Here is an 11186-nt window from a genome sequence, read left to right as displayed (position 1 = left end):
TTATTGCAATTGTTTTTCTTTAATTAGGGGCCAATGTGGGGGGTCACAAAGATTCCTTTAATCAATGTCTTTATTGGCCGCATTATTAGATGATTCTGAATGGACATTATTCACGGGTTTCATAGAACTATTTCACGAGTCTCACATAAGTAACACTCTATTATCTGCAACAAGGGACTTTCATGTGATGAGTTGTGCAGGGGAGTGACTTTATTGTATTTTTTTTTCTGATTACGCAGCAAACACATATGCAGCACAGATGGAAGCCATCAATATGTCCCTAGTCTTAATTTTTATTGAAACTCCACTTATCGTATACACAAGAGATAATATATTTGTGAGCACCATCTGAACCTTAGTGGGTGTTATAAAACAAGCCCCAAAAATTACATTAGTTACCAAACGCGGAAGAATGCCGTAAAAGATCCAAATTTGATGACTATACCGAGCCATAATATTTGTTAACAAGGTTCAGCTGAATACTACATTGTCAGGGCACTAAGTTCTCACCCTGGACAGGCAGCATAGCATGGTTTACTGCTTCGGTGCTGGTTCTCAAGATTCAGATGCCATGATGGCTGTGTCCCACCACCATCTTTTTTTTATTTTTTTCAGAGAAGGATATTTTTTTACCCGGCCTCTGTATCCAAAAGATTCAGATGCCATGATGGCTGCGTCCCGCCACTATCTTTTTTTTTATTTTTCTTCGGTGTTGGTTTTCAAGATTAAGATGCCATGATGGCTGCATCCTGCCACCATCTTTTTTTAATTTTTTATTTTTTTTAGAGAAGGGTATTTTTTTACCTGGTCTCTATATCCAACCGGATATATGCATCGGTGCTGGTTCTCAAGATTTAGATGCCATGATGGCTATGTCCCGCCACCATCTTTTTTTTATTTTTTTTAGAGAAGGGTATTTTTTTACCCGGCCTTTATATCCAACCGAGTATGGTTTACTGCTTCGGTGCTGGTTCTCAAGATTCAGATGCCATGATTGCTGCGTCCCGCCACCTCTTTTTTTTATTTTTTTCTTTTTTTAGAGAAGGGTATTTTTTTACCTGGTCTCCATATCTAACCGGATATATGCAGCCATTTTAATTTAGGAACTTAGCCTGTCAAATAGGAAACTTAGCCCTCAAATAACCCAACCTGAATTTTTTTATTTTTTTTAGAGAAGGGAATTTTTTTACCCGGCCTCTATATCCAACTGGATATATGTAGCCATTTTAATTTAGGAACTTAACCTATGAAATTGCTACTCAGGTCACTGCAACCACTAAGCTACATGCCCTTTGCACTGGGAAAGATGAATTGCTTTGTTCAATCCATTTGTTCTTGTAAAATAAATTGACGTTAGGTTGCTTAATTACATGTCTCCCTTTGTAATGCTATACCATCCTCTTGTGTAAGGATGGTATATGTAATTAAGCATCCTGGTGTCAATTTATTTCACAAGAACAAATGGATTGAACAAAGCGATTCATCTTTCCCAATGCAATACAATTGAAAGACAATAAAGTTATTTTATTTGATAGTTTTCTTATTTCTTATACCCAGTATAAAACAACATATATTTGAGTTCAGCAGGGTACAAGTTTGGGAAAACTCGTTCACTTATACTATTGCATTGGGATGAAAGAGTACAGATAGCCAGTAAGGCCATCCCTAACCCAGAAACTATCAATTAGTTTCTATACTTACCATGTCATATAGACACTATATGTAGAAATTATATATACAATGGGTAGTGTCTCAAAATTAAATTCTCATCCAATCCCCTCTCTTCTCTCTCCTTTTATTCACCTATCCCCTTAATTTTATTCTTGGTTCTTGTGTAGAAATGGTTTCTTGCATGAGAAATGGTTTCTTCATCTTTTTATCTCTCTCATCATTAACTCTCTTGTCACATAGGATTTTTTGCTTATGTGTCAATGTATTTAATGCTATGAAAACTAGATGACATGCAGGGTTGGGATGGCCTAATTAAGATTGGTGCGTAGCAGCCTCCTCCACTTGGGCAGGATGCCAGCATCATTGTCCAGCTCAAACAGGCACAAACAAACAAGTAGCCAGTAATTAAGACCAGGTAATTAATTACGCAACCCGAGCAACAAAACCAAACATGTTTGCACGCGCAAGTAAAGCACCTCTTTGTCAGAATATACTTAAATCATCCCACCATCGCCATCATCATCATCTTTGTCCCGTTTCATTTCCACCTGAAGTTGAAATTGAGAGAGGGATATGAACTGAGGAATATATGTAATACGCTAACTGAGAACAAAGCTGATTAGTTACAGATTCTGAACTGGGAAGACGTACGTGTAGGGGAACGGAATCGACCAATCAATCGATTAATCATGACTAGCCGCCAACCCATACGTTGCATGGGCTATTTATTTATATCATCATAAATATTAAAATTTCAGTTATGTATGAATATGTGGTCTTTTCTAATTGCGATGGCTCTTAGATTATATTAAAAGAAGAGTTTTTTTGAAATATACATTTTTAATTATTGATTCCTAATCAATAGAATAATTAAAGGATAAAATTCATGTTTTTTAATTCATTTTGAGTATGACTTCCAATGGCATGTTTTCTTAATACAATATCTCAATATACTATTATTGGATTAATAATAAATAAAATAATTTTAGTCATGTTTATCCCTCAACATTGATTAAAAGAAAAGTACTTCATCTGAATTTGTTGGAGGAATCATGTATTTTTCTGAAGTAATGAATATTAATGAAAACATAAATTGTTCAACTGCTGGATGAAGCATGCAACAGATTATAGTGATATAGGATGACACACATATACTTATATATTGTGAGAACATGACATAAAGGATGAAAAGCAAGTAACATATAGTAAGAGGATATCATGTACTACGTATAAATATTAATGGATTAGTTCTAGGAGCCAAATCAAGAACTCTACTGTACTGTCCTACCATAATGTTAATGGATTGGTTCCGTGTCCAATGATGTTTCTTTGTGTGCCATGTTAGGATACTGTAGGATCAACAAAATGCGGATACTGTAGGATCAACAAAATGCATGGGATTATTCTTTTTTCCGTGGTTTTGGAAAATAGGGACGAAAATAAGCCATGTTTCACTGCACACCATTTATCTTTTTGCATGCATGCGTGTATATTACTCCTACTTCACTGAAGCCATACATGCATCATTATCGTAAAAAATTGCACATGCATATCTATTGTTTTTTTTCCATGCCCTTTACCTTTGCATGACCACCTGTATAATGCAAAATTTATGATGCATCAACTAATTAAATAATATACGGATGGTTAAGAAAGTCTTTTTTTTGTGGGGATAGTTTAAGAAAGTCTGAACATATATTTGAACATAAATATGAAAAGTTTTAACAATATAATAATAAGGGTAGCAAATTCATATAACTTAGGAAAAAAATATATTGTAAAACAAATATACTCCCTTCATCCACAAAAATTTTCGATCCTAGACTTCAAAGTCTATCCACAAATATAAATTATATATACGGAGTAGAACCTTGTATTAGTACTCTATGGGAGACATGCATCTCGATTATTGATGTGATTAATATCATGCTAGAGTTATTTATCTACATGTATTGTCAATTTGCTTTCACTAATTTCGCTTGCATGCAGTTTGGAAGTTCCATTGTGGTCAGCACATCTTCAATCTATTGGACACTTTCTTTGAGCTACCAAGTTAATCAGGAAAATAGAACTTTGTAAAGCCACCTCTCATTTAATATTTTTCGATCAATCTTATCCCTAACCATCGTTCCACTGCCCCTACACCCCTTTATTAAATTTATCTTCATTTTTGCCTTCATTCGTAATCTCTAAAAAAAAATTTGAAATCGCTTATATTTAAGGACAGAGTGAATATAAGAAGAATGATAAAAGTAGATCAAATACAGATTAAAAAGTTAGACTATGCAAATTGATGGAATACTTACTTGAATTGTACATGCGGCGAGCACTATGGATCTTCCTAAATGCCAGCGAAATTTGTCAAAGCAGATAGATGGAAGACTTTTATGAATTATTATGATACGATGACCATGGATTGGCTTCTTAGGTGCAAGCGAACTTGTTGATGTTGAATCAACATCTGAACATAAAAAATATATACGGTATGGTGATGACGTAGATTAATTCCTATTGGACGTTGTGACAGATGAGAAGCATGTATGTAAAGAGAATTGAACTGGAAATTAGAAGTTAGAATCAAACCTTAACGATTGAGAAAACAGCAATTAGCGTTCGCCCGATGTTGTGTGCTTTTCCGGCGCTCACCGGCCGCACGTCAACCTCGCCTTAGTGATTGTGTGCTGCTAGATCCGATCATGTTGATATATTCGCCTTTGCCGCGGCCGAGCGAGCAGAACATAAGTGGCATAAGATGGGAATTGTATGTACCGTTTCCTCCTACCTTTCTCCGTCATTTGCTGCTGCCGGCGCGATGGCCATGCCTGTGTCTTCCATTGCGTCTGATCAGATCGATCTCAGAGTAGTATGTGCAAGTTTTTAAAAATTATAAACCTAAACAGACTGCCGTAGACCTAGTAGATAACGTACATGTTTATGTATTGCATGCTTAATATGAGTTGTTTTGGAAAAAAAGAGATATATATCATCAATATCCCAGTAAATATGGATAGACTCTAGATCAGTACCACCGATTTGGACTGCTCATCGGTTTAGAAAAAAGAAAAAAAATACCCACCGTCGAAAGAAAAAGAAAAAAGAATACGCATGTGAATGGATCAGATCGATGGGCTTGACAATATAGGTTATTACATAGTCTTTAAAAGACCCACCACGTAGATTATAATCAACGGTTGACATATTACAGATTGTTTAATCAATGGTAAGATCTTTTTGATTAACGTGAGAGCTCCAAAAAAGTGCCCGATTAGTATAGGTATAGAGGTATAGATAGATAGATTAACAAACAAAAACCACATGTACCCTTTGCACCATGAATCGCTTTGTTCATTTTTCAGGCGATTCATCATCCTTGTAACAGTACACGAATGGCAGGACTGTTGGGGTGAGTACGCTCCACCTGCCTCAATGCCACCTTTGCATCTTCCACCTGCCTGCCCGTCACACCTCTGCAGTTGAGGTTAACCTCTCGACGTAACTGAGCAGAGGGAGGTTCCCCAAGCCAATGTCACCCGCGGCACCATCTTCAGACAGCCGCAGCCAGAATACAAGCCTGTTAAGCATCGGCATCATTCCTGGAAGAAATGTGAGCTATGTTTGCCTCATAGTTCCTCAGGCTCGGAAATAGTCCACCGCCAACAACAACTACCCAAGAAATTCTCTGCCTCACAATCATGTCAAGGTCCTCAACTTCCATGGCCAACACCCGAAGCTCTAGGCTGCAGAGGTATGGGGCGCGCATGGAGTTCACCCACGCCAGGCAACCGAGGCAGCCAGATGGGGAACACGGAGAACTGGCGGAGCTGCCGTGGGGGCTCCCAGTTGACCTAGCTTTCCTATCTGGTCATCTTGTTTGTAGAGGAGGAGTTTATCACCAGGCTCTGGATTTTGTGCAAGCCGCACACAGACTCCGGTAGTGTCTTCCCAATGGCCTCGTCAATCTACATTCTACAGAAATCTCGAGCATCCTCAGCTCCGTTAGCTTGCCCACATCCATGGCGACGGTTTTGTACACGTCAATGGGTTCCTAGTCCAGTTGTAGCTCCTGCAGTGAGCCAGTGACCTTAGATTCCCAACCCCCGTCGGCAATCGCATTCCTCGATTCACACGCAAGCACACATCAGCTTGCTTAGCTTGCCGACGGTCGCTGGCAGTTCCTTCAAGTACGTGTATAGGATGTCCAATGCCTGTAGGTGCTTGAGGTCCCTATTTCCCTTGGGAACTCAACAACATTTATGGATCTTAATACTAGGTACCTCAACTGATGTAACTTTCGGAGATGCTTTAAATGTAAGCCTTCATTGACATCACAATGTTCTAACGCTAGCACGCGTAGAACCTGGAAGCTCACAAGTGATGGCATCATGCTAATAGGACATTCAATAGCATTGAATGACCTCAGCTGTATCATGTTGGCTGCCAAGATATTGTTTTTATCTTGGTTCCCCCTCTTGTGTAATGCACCTACGGACAATGCTACTCTGTGAAGGCGAGCTATGCTCCTCAGCTACTCTGTCTAATATTTTTACAAAGTTTTCTCTGGTTGCCAAGATGTGAACGAGATTTGGCACCATGTCATGGATGTAGCAACCATCCACTTAGTCGATCGCATGTCTCCGTAGACCGAATCAAGCTTCTATCTATAAGCTCGATGTAGTACCTCTCTTCGACCTAAAATAAGCTATTGCCTTATTCCTCATGGATAAATCCTTTAGCTACCCACTTCCATATTAAACAATCCTTTTCGATCCAATGATCTTCCGAGTATATGCTTAGATACAGCATACAAGTCTTTAGATGTGATGGCAGATCATAGTAACTAAACAACAATATCTTCCTACTATTTTGAACTACTTCATTTTGATCTCCAGGCCCAAAACCAATGGACTCCACTGGTTTATGAACCAACAAACTTGCTATTTGTAGTTATAGATAATGGAACACCACCACATTTCTTTAAGATATTTTTTATTGCCTCAACCGAATTATTATTGGTTGAACCTTTGCAGCTAGCACCAAATATTCTATTGCAGAATAACTTTTTTTTGAGTTATTATTGGAAAGGGGCTCCATGATGTAAACATCACCGAACTCGTTAGCAACTTCTTTGGCTACTAGAGAGTTACAAGTTATTGTGATTACTCTACTTCCACAATTACTATCAATCAAAGCGCATTCTATAATTTTCGATGTTGATGTCTCCCATACATCATCAATGACAATCAAGTACCTAGCCAAATGTGAATAGGAGGGGTATGGCTTAGAAAATAAGAAATTTATGACCATCAATGACACAAAGTTTCATAAGCAGACATCAACAGATTGCTCAACATGGGGGAATAACTTCACGTCTGAAATCTCATTTTTTGTATTGAATTGAGTCTATATGGGTGCTAAAAACAATTATGTATATATGTAATTCTCGGTTTTTTCCACTTGATTTCAATCAATTTGTTTTGAGTCAAATTAATCCCTAGTACTAGCGATGAGTGGTTTAATCCAGTGATAATAGATGGTCACATATCTGATCTTGCTCTATGACTATCATTCAAATTCCTAGCATTTTCAGTTTTTCTAGTAAAATGCGATTTTTTTTCCTTTCCGATTAATGTGTTGAAAACCTCTATAGAAGCCTTTGGTAAATAAATATAGATAAAGATCTATCTTCACGACTATTACATATTTTTAATGTACAACAACTGCAATCATCAACTAATGAAACACACATCATGGAGTAGTAACTAATAAAACTCACATAAGCACATGCCAATCATGAACATACCTTCTATTCTCAAAATATTCTCGGAGCTCATCAATAAGACGCATTTCACTTTGCGTTGCTGCACTGAATTCCATGTACTTGTGCATATTAACTTCAATTAGGATGTCCTTGAGAACTCTTTGTAAGTCAGGGTTTTGACAGACAGGAACAAAACCAACACAGTCAAACTGCACTTTTAGTATATCAAACACTGCTTTAGCAATAGTTGTCTTGCCCAATCCTCCAAATCCAACAACAGAGACTGTTGTTGAAACGACAACTGCATACGTCGAAGGACGTGGTCACTCAACAATGTTGGAAAGCAGTAAACTGTATTAACTTTGAGAATTTTTCTTGGGATCCCCCTTTTTACATGGTTCTAGGGGTCTATTTATATCCCTATTACAGGTCCCCCTATTAGGGTTTAGGTTTTACAGGGGAATTTACATGGTTGCCCTTATGAAAGAGACATTTACATGGGCATACATGGTAATTGAGGCACACGGGTCTCTAATGGGTCAAGTTGGCGAACATTGGCCCAATGGCCCATGGGCCGAAGCGGCTGGGATGGCCCCTTGGGCCTCCTCGGAGCTGGCTTCGATATGGCGAAGTCATCCTCCTTCGGCGTGTACCCCTTGCTATTTGACCTTCGCCCAGGACGCACGGCCTTCGCCATGAGGCTTCATCCTTTTGCCGTCTTCGCCGTATAGTCTTTGCCATGGAGCTTCGCCCCGATGAACTTGACGCCTTGAGCCTGAATCCTAGCTGGTCGCGTGGTTTCGGTGGGTCTGGTCGAAGGGTCTCATGGCATACCGCCAACAAGCCCCTCACGGGCAAGGGTGAGATAGGAGCTTCGGCCGAGACCATGCAAACCATGTGGTATGGTATGAGGCGCCCCCTTTCAACCGATGCTCCTGCCAAAACCAATGTTGGAATCCTGCAAAGAACGTGTGCACTGCATGTACTTGTATTTCGGTGGTTAGTAATGTTTTGCAGCTTTCGCCTTTTGCGGACGATGAAGCTGTTCTAATTCTTTTCACTGGGCCGAAATGAACAGTGATGGGCTTTTCTTCTTGGGCTCGTCACTGTGCGGCTCGGTCGATGGAAATTTACTGTTTCGCCTACCCTTATGACACGTGGCGGGTCATGATTGGGTGGGAAGGCAAACCGTCGCCTGGGTGGGCTATATATTCCCCCCTTCCCCTTTTTCACTGCCGCACCTCCGTCATTTTCACCGTGAACGTTTCCTCTTTCTTCGTCCTTTTCTTTCACCGCGCCCTTTGAGTTGCTATACCTTTCGCCTGTTCTCCCCTTCTGCCACAGCGCACGCCTTTCGCCATGGCTCCTCGCAAGCCAAACCCAGCCTCTGCGACGGGCCCCGATCCCGGCCGGATCGACGATGACACCACCGCCTTTTTAGGGGTTTTGCTCATGGATGACGACGAGCTGGCGAATTTGATCAGCTCCAGCGCGGTGGTGGAGGGGCAGGCCTTCGCCCCGGGGAAGGCCGTGGTGCCGAAGCCTGGCGACACCCGGACGGTGGTATTTGCCGTCTTCTTTGAGGTGGGCCTTCGATTTCCGTGCAACGTGTTGTTGCCGGAGATCCTTCGACTTTTCCAGGTGGAGCTCCCCCAGCTGAGCCCGTCGGCGCTCGTCCGGATCGCCATCTTCGACTGGGCGTGCCAAACCGCTGGGTTCGAACCAAGCTCCGAGCTATTCGGCGCCGTGTTCTTTGCCACCGTGAACTCGAAGACGGTGGTCACCCCGGCCGGGACGAAGAAGACGGCGTTCGGGAGTGTGAACTTCAATGTTCGCCCCGAGCACACCGATCTCTGGCCGGTGAACGCCGCTATGTCGAAGTGGGATCGCCATTGGATGGCGAAGTGGTTCTACCACTCCATCCCCTTCGAGGTTGGGTCCGAAGTGGCGAAAGCCCTTCGGTGTCGACGCAGGGCGATTGCACCGAACAAGAAGCCCAAGGTCACCGTTGACGGTGCCATGGAAGCCCGGTTCGCCTTGCTGCGCAAGATCTGTTCCCGCCTTAGTTGCCGCGACTTGGTGGAGGAGTTCTGCATACTCCGCATTTTCTCCCTCTCCCAGTCGTGGCAAGTTGCGGTCGATCAGGACAACGAGGTCGACGGCTTGCCGAAGCTGGTCTTGCCTACGGGGGAGAATAGTGAGCCTATGCTTTTCTTATGCGCATCTGTGCTTCGCTCTTTTTCCCCGGTTCGACGCTTAATATGGTTACACCTTTTGTTTTGGCAGTGTTGACTCTTGGTCAGGCCGACACCGAAGCCCGAAGGATGATCGGTGATGTGTCGGTCGTTGAGTTCAGCCAGCTGCTTACACGGCCAGGTGAACCGTGTTTATGATGGCGAACTGCCTCCCCGGATGAACCCCCTCAAGGCTGATGATGATGCGGGGCCTTCACGGAAGCGGATGCGCGGGCAGGTGAAATTGGCCCCTCATAAGCGAAGGGTCCCTGCCTCCACTGACTCCGACGCCAACGACGAAGACACCGTCGATGACAATGATGGCGGAGAGGAGGGGGAGGATGTGGAGGAGATGGAAATGACGGCCGAAAAGGCCGCGGAAGAGGCTGCCGACAACCGCACCGAGATGCCCGGCTACACTCCAACTCCGAGCCCTGAGCACGTCGAGACCGGGGTGCAGTCGAACTGCTCCCCCCTCCGCTGAAAGAACGTGGAGGGGGCGAAGGCGCTGGTCGCAATCGCAGCGGCCAAGGTGGCGAAGGGGGGTCAGGTCAAGAAGACCTCCAAGAAGAAAGGGTTCATCGATGTCGCACGCGTCTTTAGTGATGACGAGTCCTCGGACGAAACCCCTACTTCGCTTGCTGGCCGGAGCTTAGGGCTTTCGACCGCACCTGGCGCCGCGGTCGATGCGGGCAGAGCGGGAGGTAGTGTTGCCGGGACTTCTGCTTCGGCCGATCAGGTTGTCAAGACCGCGGCTAGGATCTTCGGCTGCCCGGTTCGGCTGCCCGGATCTTCGGCTTGCCCTTGGGAAGGGGAAGAAAGCAGCGGCCGAAACGTCTATTTCGGATTACTCCCTCGTGGTACCCCACTCCGCCCCGGGCGATTTCGAGACCCGGGCGGAGCTTATCTCCTTCATCGAGGGGGTGAGCAACCTCGTCTCTCTGGCTGGGAGCTTGAGCTTGTTCACAGAGCTGAACGAGTTTGACGAGGGCTGCTCTGCCATCAAGAGCTTGGCGGTTCGGGTACGTACCTCGATTTTTTCGTTTTTTTAGTCGACGTTTTTTGACAACTTGTCTTAGTTGTTTACCCCATCTCTCTGTTTTTTTAAACAGATTCTCGCGGCCTAATGTTCAACCGAACGAACCATGCGGGCTCATCTTGACGGTTTGAAGAACCGTCTTCGAGCCAAGGATGACGAACTGGGCCGTAAGAGCTTGGAAATGGAAGGCCTCACCCATGCCCTTAAAGAGTCGAAGGCCGAGAACAAGCGGCTCCAGGCTGAATTGGAGAAAGGGAGTGAGGTGAAGGCGGAGATTGAGCGCCTCAAGGCTGAGCTCAAAAAGGAGCAAACTCACTCCGCCGCTCTGACTGACTACTACAACCTCACCGAGCCGAAGATGGAGGCTCTTCGCCAAGAGGTGAGGAAAACGGAGGCGCAGCAGTTTGCGCGGGAGATGGTGAAGACCACCGAGTCCGCGAAGACTGCGTGCCAAACGCTCCGCCTTGCCCTTTCCGACATGGGG

At 43.7% G+C, this 11186-nt stretch overlaps 1 pseudogene; it reads right to left on the bottom strand.

The window, feature by feature from the left end:
* Positions 1-4871: 4871 nt before the first annotated feature.
* LOC127755799 (disease resistance protein RGA5-like) overlaps positions 4872-11186 on the bottom strand; it is a 33246-nt pseudogene continuing 26931 nt past the window's right edge.

This window comes from Oryza glaberrima, chromosome 11 (genome assembly GCF_000147395.1).
Source record: "Oryza glaberrima chromosome 11, OglaRS2, whole genome shotgun sequence".
Lineage (NCBI taxonomy): Eukaryota > Viridiplantae > Streptophyta > Magnoliopsida > Poales > Poaceae > Oryza > Oryza glaberrima.
Note: the sequence above shows the minus strand (reverse complement) of the source record. Positions and strands in the feature narration are given on the sequence as shown.